The sequence below is a fragment of the Sapajus apella genome, unplaced genomic scaffold, assembly GCF_009761245.1.
Source record: "Sapajus apella isolate SASKATOON/1434 unplaced genomic scaffold, GSC_monkey_1.0 scaffold89, whole genome shotgun sequence".
In the NCBI taxonomy this organism is placed as follows: Eukaryota; Metazoa; Chordata; class Mammalia; order Primates; family Cebidae; genus Sapajus; species Sapajus apella.
Window position 1 is genome coordinate 1,253,137 of NW_022437029.1, and position 14,528 is coordinate 1,267,664.

Below are 14,528 nucleotides of genomic sequence, written 5' to 3' on the forward strand. Positions count from 1 at the left end.
GAGCTTGGTGAGGAAGTGGTCAGGGAAAATAGCAAAAGATTATTCTGATCTAAGAAACAGAACAATGCAAAGGTAATATATTTAAAAGCTAACATAGTTATACCATATAGTCTGGCAATCATGCTCCTAGTATTTACTGAACTGATTTAGAAACTTACATACAAAAATCTACATACGATTCCTTAAAGCAGCTTTATTGATAATCACCAAAATCTGGGTATAGTCAAGATGTCCATCAAAGATGAAGAGACAAACTGTGGCATATCTATACAATGGAATATTAGTAAAAGAAAAGGTTACATACTGTATGCTTCCAAGTACATGACATTCCGGAAAAGGCAGAATTATGGAAATAGTAAAAAGATCAGTGGTTGCTAGGGGACTGGGGGAAATGGGAAAGGTTAAGTAAGTGAAGCACAGACATATTTTAGGGCGGTAAAACCATTCTTTATCAAATTGTAATGGTGGATACAGGACATGACACATTTGTCAAAACAGAACTTCACAGCACAAAAAGTATATCTAAATGTATGCAAATTTTAAAAATCATTTAGGAGACTTTTAGGGGGACCATAGGATGGAATGCATAATATGACAAAACAATTTAATTATATTACAAATCAATGAATCTTACTGAAGTGGGGAGGGAAGAGTGCTCACCTAAGTAACTCTGGAAATGAGTAGAATCTGTAAGACTAAAGGCAAAAGAAGCCATACATATGCACTGTATTCTAGTTGATAATGCTTTTTCCCATGGGAGTTTGGGTTAACCATTCTGATGCTACTATATATGTACACTGAAATCAAACAATTAAATACATAGTTGATGGATACTGGGAGCCAGGTATCTCACTGTTGGAATAGCAATTTATATAGAAACAAAGGGGGAGGCCAAAATGATCCAGGTGGTAATGGATGAGAGTCAGTGATATCAATATGAATTCATGTTTAGCAAAACATATAGATTATTACATACATATAGGAATACTTATAGATGTGTCTATTCATGTGTTAGTATACATACATGTATTTCCTTGCTCTGTCAGCTCTAAGGGCCTAAGGAATGGCATGCCAGTAGCAAAGAACACAGCTAGAACTCAGATCTTGTGTTCTAATATTATTTTCCAATAAAAGAAATGAGGGCTTCCTGGAACAATGGCTGATTTGAGGACAGAGGGCAGGAAATACACAACATGAGAATGGAGCATCCAACAGTGCTGAAAAGCAAAAAACGAAGACCACCCAAAACCTACACTGATAGGGACAGGGAAAGGAAAGTAAGAATCAACAGAAAGAGCTCCCAAATGACCAAAGCTGAAACAATCTGAGCAACAAAATCAAGTAGTATTAGATGCGGCCCAAAGTATAAAATAAATATCCATGAACCCGTACGGCTATAAATGAATACATGGTGAATAAATGGGAGAAAAGGGACAAATTTCCCATGTAGAATAATTCCAACTTATGTGGTATTTCATTTGGCTTAATAAGGAATTTACTGACTCTCACTTGTTGGTCTTTTGGGATTCAGGGACAACACTCACTGTCCCACACATATACCTGGCTGTTCCAGTATAACAAAAGCAGACAGTCAAGCAGCAGAATAAGATACCAGTTAATTAGATTACAATACCTATTTGAATAACGTTTTTTTCTGCCTGCCAAGCATCCTTTTCTCCTAAGTTTTGTAATCACATCCTGATTTTATTTTGGGAAACTCCTGTCCTCCATTTCCTGTGTTTCTCTTCAATGACAGTGCCAACCTGCTCCATCTACTTCTATTCATCCCTGGCCAGACTGTGGCATATAGAGAATATTCAACAAATACTGAAAGCATGAATGATGTCCCACCTTTTTGCTCAGGTATAATAAGCACTGGCATTTGTACTCACTGATGCAAATGATCTTTTTCCTGTTATGTTATCTGCAGTCCTGGCTTACAGTGGAATTTCAATATCAAGACCAGGGCTAATGGCTCCAAAAGAATTACTGGCACAGTATACTCACTGTGTACAAGAATGCCTCTAAGTAAAGTGATAAACTCTTTAGAAAAAAGGACTATAAATATAAAAGGCTCTGCTCAGAAAAGAAAAAATGCTCACCCATCCCATTCCTCACCTGTTCCCCCAACTTTTTAATACAAACGGAAATTTCACAGAATCCGGAAAATCTTCTCATCATTCCCTACTGAAGACAAATTTATTGACATAAGAACATGATGAACAAGAATAACTGAACAGCCAGATGCTCACATGTAAAAGGTAGAGTCAGAGCCTCTAACGAGAAGCTTTATGTCTAATTGGCAGAGGAAACCAACAAGAAACAATTGGAAATGAGCTACAGGTGGCTGCTATTGGAGTTCTAATAGAAGACCACTACATGAGTTCACAACATCGAGCCAGAAGAAATGTTTATCTAACTGATGAGAACTACATAAAGGCAGTAGTTTGGGTATACTGCATTTTAAGTTAGGAGCTTTTAAAATCTATACTATTATGAATTATAAATTCATTTTTAAAGTATGAATTATGTATGTCAAAAACATGAATTATTTTAGTTGAAAAAAATTAATAACAGCATCTGATTATAAAGTCTCAAAAGGAAAATACTGTGTTACATATCACTGGCTTTTCTTAAAAGATGTAGAGATAAATAGGATTCAACTCTGGCATAAAACAAATTAATATATTTTGCTTTAAACAGCCAATTATAATACCTTTCAATTATATGCCTAAAAAAAACAGAACACTAGTTATAGGCTTAATCATTTCACAGGTAAGCAGTTATTAAGCTATAAAATATAAAAAGTAATCAAAGTAAGTCAAGTATTCATATCTCCAGATTCAAAACCACAACTGGTAACAGCTTCCTCCCCCAAAAATATTTCCCCTAATTTTATGCTGTTAATGAATCCCAAACTTTCCTGATGTTCCCTAGTTCAAGCATCAAACAAATGTAATTGAAATAAAAATAATAATTATTGATCACTATGGTATTAAAGTTCAAACTAATCCTGTAACACAGACATTACTGATCCCATTTTAAATAAAGAGACACAGATATACTCAGCAAGAAAGTGGCTAAACTATGAATTTCAGCAATGTGAATCTGTGTTTCTAAGCCCATCCCTACTTACTTTCAAAATAAATTTTACAGAATGCTCATGACTAACAGCACCTTTAAGCAACACAATTTTTAAACTTGGGCAGATATTTCTGACAATAAGTGAGGAAAATAAGATTTGAAAAGGAAAGGAAGGGATTTACATTTCTGGCTTTTATGATTCTACTCATATTTATTCTGAAGCTGGGCTCAGTAAGATCTACTTTAAGCTCCTCATACCAACCCACATGACTAAGCTGTCTGAGAGTAACAAAGCCAATAAAGTGTAAAAATGTCAATGTGTCAGTTGTTTCCCAAACACTCAGTTTCAAAAGAGGCTCAGAAACTGAGTTTTTACTTCCCTATTTCATTTAGTAAAGAATGGCATTTATAAGATTAAAAAGCCTTCACAAAGACAAATCTTTGTCTACTAAGTTTTTGTTTTTTCTTTTAGGTGAAGATATTTTTCTGAATATTACAACTGATGACTAAATATAATTTGCAATTTTAATACATCTAAAATAACTCATAAAAAAACAAATGCTATAAATAACTAGTAGAAATATATGCATATTGAGGGGGTGGTATCAGGCATTAGGAACCTAGGTTGTCATTGTACATCTTTACCTCCTAGCCTTCACAATCTCCTCACCCACAAAAACCACAACTGGTAAAAGCTTCCTCTTCCAAAAATAGTTCCCCCTAACTTTATGCTGTTAATGAATCCCAAACTTTCCTGATGTTCCCTAGTTCAAGCATCAAACAAACTTTGGACTAGTCAAATCAGTGATTTTTAAACTTTCTTCTACAAAAACCACGAAGAGAAGGACCACACAGGCAGGCCTCAGGAGGGTCCCCAAAGCTGTGTTAGAGCCACCCTGCCTAGAATGCTCTTGTTACGGCTAGTGTCTTCTCTTCTTTCAAGTCTCAGCCTTGACCCCACTCACAGTGCAGCCTTCCTTGGCTGCTTCAAGCAGCCCTGTTATCAGCCATTATATTCCCTATCTTAACTCTTATCACAATCTGTAAAAGTTTCTAGTTTGCTTGTCAATAATCTGTGTCTAGCAGCAAGACTGAAAAATAGAAAATAAGAAATTCTGGTTAAGATTAAGACATTGTGCTTGAGCCCAGGGGGCAGAGGTTGCAGTGAGCTGAGATAGCACCACCCTACTCCAGCCTGGGTGACAGAACAAGACTCTGTTTCCAAAAAAAAAAACCAAAAACAAAAAAAACACTGCTATTTTAGAATTAAATATTGTTAATGACATTAACATCTCTTTTATAATTACACTTACTCAATATTTTGTTTCAACAAAGGGCTAATGTAAAACAATTTTAAAACATTCTGGACTAGGTCCATATGGGTCCCTTCCAGCTGTAAAGATACTGTATGATCAAATCTTTGTTTCTTCCCTCATTAGTTTTATTAACTGAAAAATGTAATATATACTTGTCTTCTTGCCACATTAAAAGTACAAAGAAATTCATATAAGTCATACTCTAATTTTGTCAAGCCCACTCAATATCAACTTCCTAAGAAAGGCTGTACCTGAGTTGTTTCACTAAAACTCAAAATACAATCCTATGTAATTCAGATGTGCAGGCTATACACCATACATCTGAAGAGATGAGCCAGAAAGGTTTTCCAAAATTAATTTTATAGCTAATGACAAAATACCATAATTTTCATTTTATCCTAAAGTGTCTAAGTCATCTAAAAAGATCTGTAAATTTAAGTTATAAAACGCAGAACGAATGCTCAAGAACCACCAACTACTCTTAGCAGCTTCAGTATCAGAAACTCATTAAAACTCTGAAGCTCACACTGCAAATGCACTAAAAATTAAGCTATTATTGGAAACACAGCCCAAAACAGTAGGGATAAACCTAAAAAGGGTGACTGCTGAAATGAAAGATTTAAATGTAGTCATGTACCACGTAATGTTTTGGTCAAGAAGAGACTGCATATATGACGGTGGCTCCATAAGATTGTAATATTGTATTTACTGTACCCTTTTCTATGTTTAGATACAAAAAACTTGCCACAGTATTCAGTATAGTAACATGTTGTACAGGTTTGTAGTCTAGGAGCAATATGCTGTATCATATGCCTTCAGTATGTTATAGGCTGTACCATCTAGGGTTGTGTAGGTACACTCTATGTTAGCTCAATGATTACATGGCCTAACAACACTCAGGATGTTTTCCACATTGAGTGATGCGTGACCTCAGCACCTAAAGTCTCCAAGCATAACAAACAATCCAAGTGTCCAACACAGATGAATAGATCAACATGGCAGTTACATAATGAAATATTATTCACCCACAAAAATGAATAAAATTCTGATACATGCTACAACATGGATGGATCTTGAAAATACTGTGCTAAGTAAAATAAGTTAGAGAATAAAAGGGCAAATACTGTGCTTCTACTCACACGAAAAATCTAGAATAGGTGAATTCACAGGGACACAAAGTAGATTAGAGGTTACTAGGCAACAGGGTAAGGGGAAGTGAGGAGTTCTGGCTTAATGGTTACTGAGTCTCTAGGGTAATGAAAAAAGATAATGGTGGTGTTTGCATAATATTGTGATTCATGCTACTGAATTTTACACTTAAAAATAGTTATAAATCGGGAACTTTATGTTACATATATATTTTTTAAAACTACAGAATAAGTCACTAACTTAGACAAAAAAATTAAAAATATTACAAACTGAACCCAGCAATGTATAAAATTATGCATCATGACCAAATGATCTGTATTGAAGGTATGCAAGACAGACCCCAATCAAAAACTCATCATTGTAACTCATCCCTATCAACAGGCTAAAAAGGAAAAATACACGATCATATCAATTGACACAGAAAAAGTATCTAACAAAACCCAACACCTCTTCATGATAAAAACTCTGAACAAGATAGGACAAATGTAGAACTACCTCAACCTCAACCTCTAGGTAATATCCTTCTTATTTGTGAAAGACTGAATGTATAGGCCCTGACACTGGGAATATATCAAGGATGTGCCTCTCTATTCAACATGGTGCTAGTAGTTTCCTTAACAAGGAAAGGAAAAAAAAAAAGAGGAACACATTGGGAAGGAAATAATACTCCTTGACTGAAGGCTACACACTTGTTTATGTAAAAACCCCAAGGACTCAAAAGAAAAATCCTTCTTAAAGGTAATAAGTGGCCGGGCGCGGTGGCTCACGCCTGTAATCCCAGCACTTTGGGAGGCCGAGGCGGGTGGATCACGAGGTCAAGAGATCGAGACCATCCTGGTCAACATGGTGAAACCCTGTCTCTACTAAAAACTACAAAAAATTAGCTGGGCATGGTGGCGCGTGCCTGTAATCCCAGCTACTCAGGAGGCTGAGGCAGGAGAATTGCCTGAACCCAGGAGGCGGAGGTTGCGGTGAGCCGAGGTCGCGCCATTGCACTCCAGCCTGGGTAACAACAGCGAAACTCCGTCTCAAAAAAAAAAAAAAAAAGGTAATAAGTACATGTAACAAGGTTGCTGAATACAAAGTCTAAATCTTAAAATCCAGTACATTTCTACATACTAACAATTAATATGCAAAAATCAACATTAAAAACATAATGCCATTTACAACTACTCCAAATAAAATGAAGTACTTCAGATATAAATCTAAGAAAGCATGTACAGGATATATGCACTGAAATACACAAAATGCTGACAAAAGAAATCAAAGAAGACCTACATAAAAAAGACACTGTATTCATGGATTAAAAGACTCAAAATGTAAAGATGCCAATTCTTCCCAAATTGATCTGTGGGTTTAATGTACATCCTATAAAAATCCCAGGATGATTTTTTTGTTGACAAGCTTATATGAAAAATTAGATAGGAACAAACCTTAGAAGTGCTAAAAACAATCCTCAAAAATAAGAATAACATGGGAGGAATCACTCCACCAGACATTATGTCTTACTGTATAACTTCAGTAACCAAGACAGTGTGATGCTGGCAGAGGGACAGATACATAAATCACTTGCAGAGCATAGAATACCTAGAAATGGAACCATATATGCCTCACTGGTTTTGACAAAGCTGCGAAAGCAATTCATTGGAAGAACAACTTTTCCAACAAATAGCCCAGAAGCAATGAGACATCTATAGATCAAAAAAATATATATTTTAAAGAACCTTGACCTAATCCTTATAATTTATACAAAAATTAACTCAAAATACATCACTGTTCTAAAATTAAAATGTCAAACTATACAACTTTTTAAAAAGGATAGAAAAAAAAAAACTTCAGGATCCAAGGTTAGGCAGTCTGCCTAGAATTGACACCAAAAGCACAATACAGAAAAAACAAAACTGATAAATTGTTGTACCTCATCAAAATTAAAAACTTTGCCCTTCACATGACCCTGTTAAGAGTATAAAAGGACAAACTACAAAAAGGTATAAAATGTTTGCAAACCACATATTTAACAAAAGTCTAAAGATCTAGGCTATATTAACAACTCAAACAGAAAAGAACAATCCAACAAGCAAGTGAAAAGATGTTCAACATTACTAACCATCAGGGAAATGCAAATAAAGCCACAATATCAGAATGGTGAAAATGAAATACCCATTCCTATCAAAGTATCAACATCCTGGTTGCGACTTCGTAGCTTTCTTTGTCAAGATATTGTCATTGGGAGGAATCAGGTACAGGGTACACAGGATCTCTCTGTATAATTTCTTATAGCAGTATATGATTCTAAAATGATCTCAATAAGGATCTGTATTAAATAATGAAATAGCTAATGATAAATTCTGATAATTATTTCTACCTGCTCAACAGTTTATCTTCAATATGTTTTTGTAATAGTAATTATTAAATGGGTTAATATTTATAATATTAAGATAACAACATTTAATTTTAGGACCTACATGCCAGTATGTTAATTTAATCAACTGGTTTTGACCGCAAGAGTTGAGAATGGTTTGAAGAAACAAAATAGTACAGGAGAAGAAAAAAAAGCAACAGAGAGTACTGTCAGTGAAAATGGTAAAGTTAGGAACACTTGAAAATTCTCTCACCCTGTAACAGGAACAAGAAAATTGGCAGCATCAGAATAAACTTTCTAAGAACTCTGGCAATTAACCAAAAGCTGGCAGCAATCTCCAAAAGCTTGCAGCAATCCATGGAGTGTTAATGCATTTTTAAAGAGCTGAATCTCAACAAGAACAGTGAAATGTGTGGCATTTAACTTCTCTATTCCCATTCTCTTCTCTCCAGCACTATAACCAACAGCCCAATCACAGTGAAAACCAGCAGCCTGACAGACACTAAGGGTGGCAGAACTATGTTGGAGTTCCTTGAAAGCCCAATTTCCAGAGAACTGTCTTTATCAGACAGTCCTAGTGAGACCCCCACCTGGAAGGTTATTTTTATTTGACCTGACTCAGAGCTTTTCCACTGTGAAAATCCTTGACCCTGGGAACATTTGTCACAAACCTTTTAGGGGAAATTTTTAAAAACTGGCTGCAGAACAATGTGGTAGGGGACAGCTGGTCCAAACAATAAGCAGACCAAAAAGTTTAAAAGGAAAAGTTGGGAATAAAATATCCACAGGGGCTATAAAAATTATTGACACCTTCCTGCTAATCTAGAAGGTGTGTGGATGCATCGGGCTGTGGCTCTGCATGTGCCCAGAACAGACCTGAGAAATCCCTAGCTCTCACACCTGGGGCTGACCCTAGTCTCTGTGAAAACAGAAGGTAAAGGCTAAGAACAGCTGCCAACTGCCTGGCTGAGTGTTTTGATGTGCCCTAACACACATATGCATGCAAATACACACACAGACCTCTCAAAAAAGACTGGGAGAATTACTGGTTCCAGGTTTTTAAGGAAATCTCTGTTCAATCATTAGATGACTATGAAGCTCATCATGTGGAGACTTTAGTAGCCATGCACTACAAATAATATAGATTTAAAAGAACTAGTTCAGAAAGTCACTAAACAAACAGCAACAAAAAAACAACAAACCTTATTAGGGAGGGCAAAATCTAAATTTCAGAATTGCCACCTTATATGTTAATTGTCCAGTTTTCAACAAAAAATTGAGAGACATACAAAGAAACAAAAAAGTATAAAGGGTAAAAATGTATTCAATAGAAACTACCCTTGAGAAAGCCCAGGTTTTGGAATTACTAAATAATTTAATTCAGCTATACTAAGTATATTCAAAGAACTAAAGGAAATGATGTCTGAAGAACTAAAAGTCTCACCAAATGGAGAATATTAAAGAGACAGAAATTATTAAAATAATCAAATAAGAGAACATAATAACGGAAATGAACCCCTCCCACTGCATAATTTTCAAATAAATTTAAGGAAACAAGAAAGTATGGTTCATATATAGGAACAATGCAATCAACCAAAGTGGCTCCTGAGGATAGGACTTACTAGAAGACTTTAAATAAGCTGTTTTAAATATTTCACAGGAATAAAGGAAACCACGTGCAAAACTGAAGTATGAGAACAATGCCTCACCAAATAGAAAATATCAATAAAGAAATTAGAAAAAGAAAACAAATATAAATTCTGGACATACAGTAAGTAAAATAAAAATTCATCAGAGGGGCTCGATAGCATATTTTAGCAGGTAAAGGAAAGAATCAGCAAACTCGAAAATAGGTTAGTTGAGATGATCCAGTCTGGGAAATAGGAATAAAAATGAAGAAAAATAAACAGAGTCTGAGCGAGTACAAAACACATGAAGAGTACCACCATCTGCACAACAGGAGTCTAAGAAGAGGAGAGAAATAAAAGGCATGAAGAATATTTGAAGAACAGCTGAAATTAGTCCAAACAAAATTGTTACAAGTTGATGTCAATTGTAATTCTCACAGCAACCATTAAAAAATAAATTTTAAAAATTCAGACTTTAAGATAAAAGTTGCTACTAGAGAAAAAAAGACATTTAATAACAACAAAGGGGTCAATCCATTAAGACAACATAATTATAAACATATGTGAATTTAGCAAGAGGGTTCTAAAATACAGGAAATAAAAACATGCAGGATGAAGGAATAAAGAAGAAATTAAACAAACATTTGGAGAATTCACTATCCAACTTTCAAAAATGGGTAGTATCAGACAGAAGGTCAATAAGAAAAGAACAAGGAAACTTGAATAATACTAGAAACTAATTATAGAGTCCAAAAGCAGAATACACGTTCTTTCCAAGTGCACAGGGAACATTTTCTAGGATAGATCATGCTAGGTGTTAGGTCATAAAACAATTCCAATAAATTTAAAAGGACTGGAGTCATACAAAGTATGTTCTTCAATCACAAGGGATATGAAATTGAAATTAGAGGGAAATTGGGAAAACTCAGAAAATACGTGGGTGTTAATAATCAGTGTGACAAATAAATGAGAAAAACTAGAAAATATTTTGAAATAAAGACAAAATACTTTATTGAATACAGAAAAAGTAATACTAGAAGAAAATTTATAGCCATTCATGCCTATATTAAAACAAAACAAAGATCCCAAATTAACAACTTAACCTACCATTTAAAGAGAAACTAGAAAAATAAGAACAAAACCCAAAGCAAGAAGGAAAGAAACAATACAGGTTAAGTTAGAAATACAGAACAGAAAAAAAAAGGAGAGAAAATTAATGAAAACAAAAGTTGTTTCTTTGAAAAGATTAACAAAATTGGTAAGGCTTTAAGCTAGGCCAACCCACTACTCAGGAGGCTGAGGCAGGAAGACTGCTTAAACCCAGGAGTCTGAGGTGACATTGAGCTATGACTGTACCACTGCACTCCAGCTTGGGCAACAGAGCAAGATCCTGTCTTAAAAAAAAAAAATTTAAGTAACAAAAATTTTAAAACTCAAGAGAAAACACCACGTTCCAAATTATTATATGAGGCAATTTATACCCTGATACTTAGACACAGTCATCACAAGAAACGGAAACAACAGATCAATATCCTTATGAATGTGGATATAAAAATCCTGAACAAAATACAAGCAAATCATATTTGGCAACATGTACAGAGGATTATACATCTTAAACAAGTACAAGACTTGTATTCTTTGAACTACAAAACACCACTGAGAGAAATTTAAAAAGATCCAAATAAATGCAAAGATATGTGGTGTTCATAACTATAATGTTAAAACAGTAGTATTTAGATCCAACATCACCTTGTCAAAATCTCACCTTGCTCTTTTGCAAATTGACAAGTGGTTCCCGAAGTTCATAGGAATATTCAAGAACAGCCAAAACAATTTTGAAACAGAACACAATGGAGGACTCATACTTCCCGATTTCAAAATTTAACTACAAAATTACACTGATCAAGACAGAACAGTACTGGGATAAAGATAAATCTAATCACGGCCAGTCACGGTGGATCATGCCTGTAACCGCAGGACTTTGGGAGGGCGAAGCAGGCGGATCACGAGGTCAAGAGATCAAGACCATCCTGGCCAACATGGTAAAATCCCGTCTCTACTAAAAATACAAAAATTAGACAGGTGTGGTGGCAGGGGCCTGTAGTCCCAGCTACTCAGGAGGCTGAGGCAGGAGAATTGCTTGAACCGGGAGGTGGAGGTTGCAGTGAGCTGAGATCGTGCCACTGCACTCCAGCCTGGAGACAGAGCGAGACTCTGTCTCAAAGAAAAAAAAAAAAAGAGAGAAACCTGATCAAACAGAATAGATCAGAACTGAGAGTCTAGAAACAAACCCTCACATTTATGGCCAATTGATTTTGGCACTTAAACTGATGAATGCCAAGACAACTGACAGAAGAAAAGAATAATCTTTTCAACAAATGGTACTGGAATAACTAGATATGTGCGTGGAAAAGAATGAGGGTGGCCTTACCTAATCACATATGCAAAAATTAACTCTAGAAGGAACAAATACCTCAGTGTAAGAGACAAAACATAAAACTTTTAGAAGATAACATAGGTGTAAATCTTCATAACCTCTGATAAGGCAATGGTTTCTTAGCTAGAATAGGTAAGCAAAGACAATACAGATAATTAGACTTTATCAAAATTAAAACCCTTTGTGCTTCAAACGGCAGGCACTATCAAGAAAGTGATAAGTAAACCCACAGAATGGGAGAAAATTTCTGCAAATGATGTATCTGACAAGATATATATAGAGAGAATATAAACTCTTGTAATGAGTAAAAGACAAACCTCCCAATCAAAAATGGACAAGGAATCTGAATAGACATTTCTCCAAAGATACATAAACAGACAATACATACATACACGAAAAGACGCTCAAAACCAGTCCTTAGAAAAATGTGAATCAAAAGCAAAGCAACATACTGGTTCACAGACACTAGGATGGCTGTAATAAAAAAAAGACAACAATAAGCGTTGATGAAGATGTGGCGACACTGAAAACTCCTAAGTTGCTGGGGGTAACATAAAATGGAGCAGCCACATTGGAAAACAGTTTGGCAGTTATTCAAAAGAACTAAAGTTACCATACAACATACCAATTGCATTCTTATGTACATACATAAGAAAACTGAAAATACTTGGGTGAACAAAAGCCTATACATTAGTGTTCATAATAGCATTGTTCAGGATAGTCAAAAATGAAAACAACCTAAATGTCCACTGACTGACGAACAGTTAACAAAATGTGGTAAATCCATTTAGTGGAGTATTTTTCAGCCACAACAAAAAGGAATGAAGTACAGACACAAAGCTCATAGATGAATTTTGAGGACAAATGTTAAGTGAAAGCAGCCAGATACAAAAGGCCATATAATTTAGTATTCCATTATGGGCAATGTTCAGAACAGGCAAAAAGACTAATATAGATTAGCAGCTGCCAGGGGCTGGGAGGGAATAGGGTGTGACTCCTATGGTATACATGGTTTCTTCTTGGGGTGATAGAAATATTTTGGAATGAGACAGTTATGATGGTTGTACAAGTCTATCACTATACTTCAAAAACCCATTGAATTATATACTCTAAAAGGTGAACTTATGATACTGGAAATTTTATCTCAATATTTTAAAAGTCAACAATAACAACAAAAAGCATGCTTTTGTGTTCTAGTCCCTAAATCTTTTCTAAAATGTTTATCTAAATGGTATTTTAAATATTGTGTAACCATGGGACAAAATGTAATTTCTGCTCCACAAAAGCTTTAAGTTTATAGTTCTTTCATGGATACAAATTCATTCATTAGATTGTGCACAGGGAGGAGAAAACAGCAAATGATAAAGTAAGTGGGTTAAACTGTCAACAACAGGTGAATCTGGGTAAAGAATATGAGTGTTTTTGACTATTTTCATTCTTAAACATTTTCTGAAAGTTTGAAAAATGCCAAATTAAAAGTTCAAAAAAATAAAACCACTACTGCAAAACTTCTAAAAATCTGAATGTTTGAACACATTCACTCTTTTAAAAAGCTATACATCAAGCAACTGTAAATTCACTTAAATTATGCCAAGCTGGAAATACTGATACTGAGGTGGTTGGTCTCCTAATGTAGCCACAGATTAAATGTGCCAAGGATAAGCTGCTGACATGTCTGTGACTACAGTGGTATTATAGCCATCTTAAAATACTTAAGTGTTAAAATGATACACTTATGCCAACACAGCTATTGTGAAGGGATTTTATCTCACATTATATCTTGTAATATAATATTTATGATTGGAAATATGGTGTAACCATATAGTTATCTACATTGCATACCCATATACAATATATAAGATCACATTCTAAATATTAGGTAAGTAATCATCTATATCTTGTTTTTTTTTAATAGAGAAAGAAAAGAAATAATAAAGACTATAAATCAATAAAGTAAAAAGCAGAAAATAAAGAAAAATCAAAGGAAACAAAAGTTTTCTGTTTGGGAAGATTACCAAAATTGATAAACATCTAGCTAGTCAGTTTGAAAAAAGAGAAGTCAGGTATTGTGAACATAAGAAATGAGAGACTGAATATGACTACACGTTCTATAAACATTAGAAGACTAATCAGCAAATATCATTAACAACTCTCAGTTTATGATACCCACAAATTCCTTCAAAGGCTCGAAATACCAAAGGTCACTCATAAAAAACTAGCTAACCTAAATAGGCTATGTACTTAAGAAATTTATTTTATAGTTAAAATCTTCTCACAAAGATAACTCCAGGATTAGATGGATTCAATGATGAGTTCTCCCAAATATGTAAGGAAAAAGAAAAAAAACCCCACACAATTCTATGCAAATGCTCCCAGAAAACAGGAGAAACTCTCCAACTCATTTTATGAAGCCAGCATCACTCTAATCCCCAAAACAGATAAAGGTATTAAAACAAAAAACTACAGATCAATTTCACATCTTATTACAGATGCAAACATTCTTGTCAAATTTCAGTAAATATAATCCAGCAATGCATAAAAAAGATAAACAC

At 34.7% G+C, this 14,528-nt stretch overlaps 1 protein-coding gene across 5 annotated transcripts in view; it reads right to left on the bottom strand.

The window, feature by feature from the left end:
- Positions 1-14,528, bottom strand: part of TMEM131 (transmembrane protein 131) — a 240,839-nt gene that overhangs the window by 173,975 nt on the left and 52,336 nt on the right. The window lies entirely within an intron of this gene.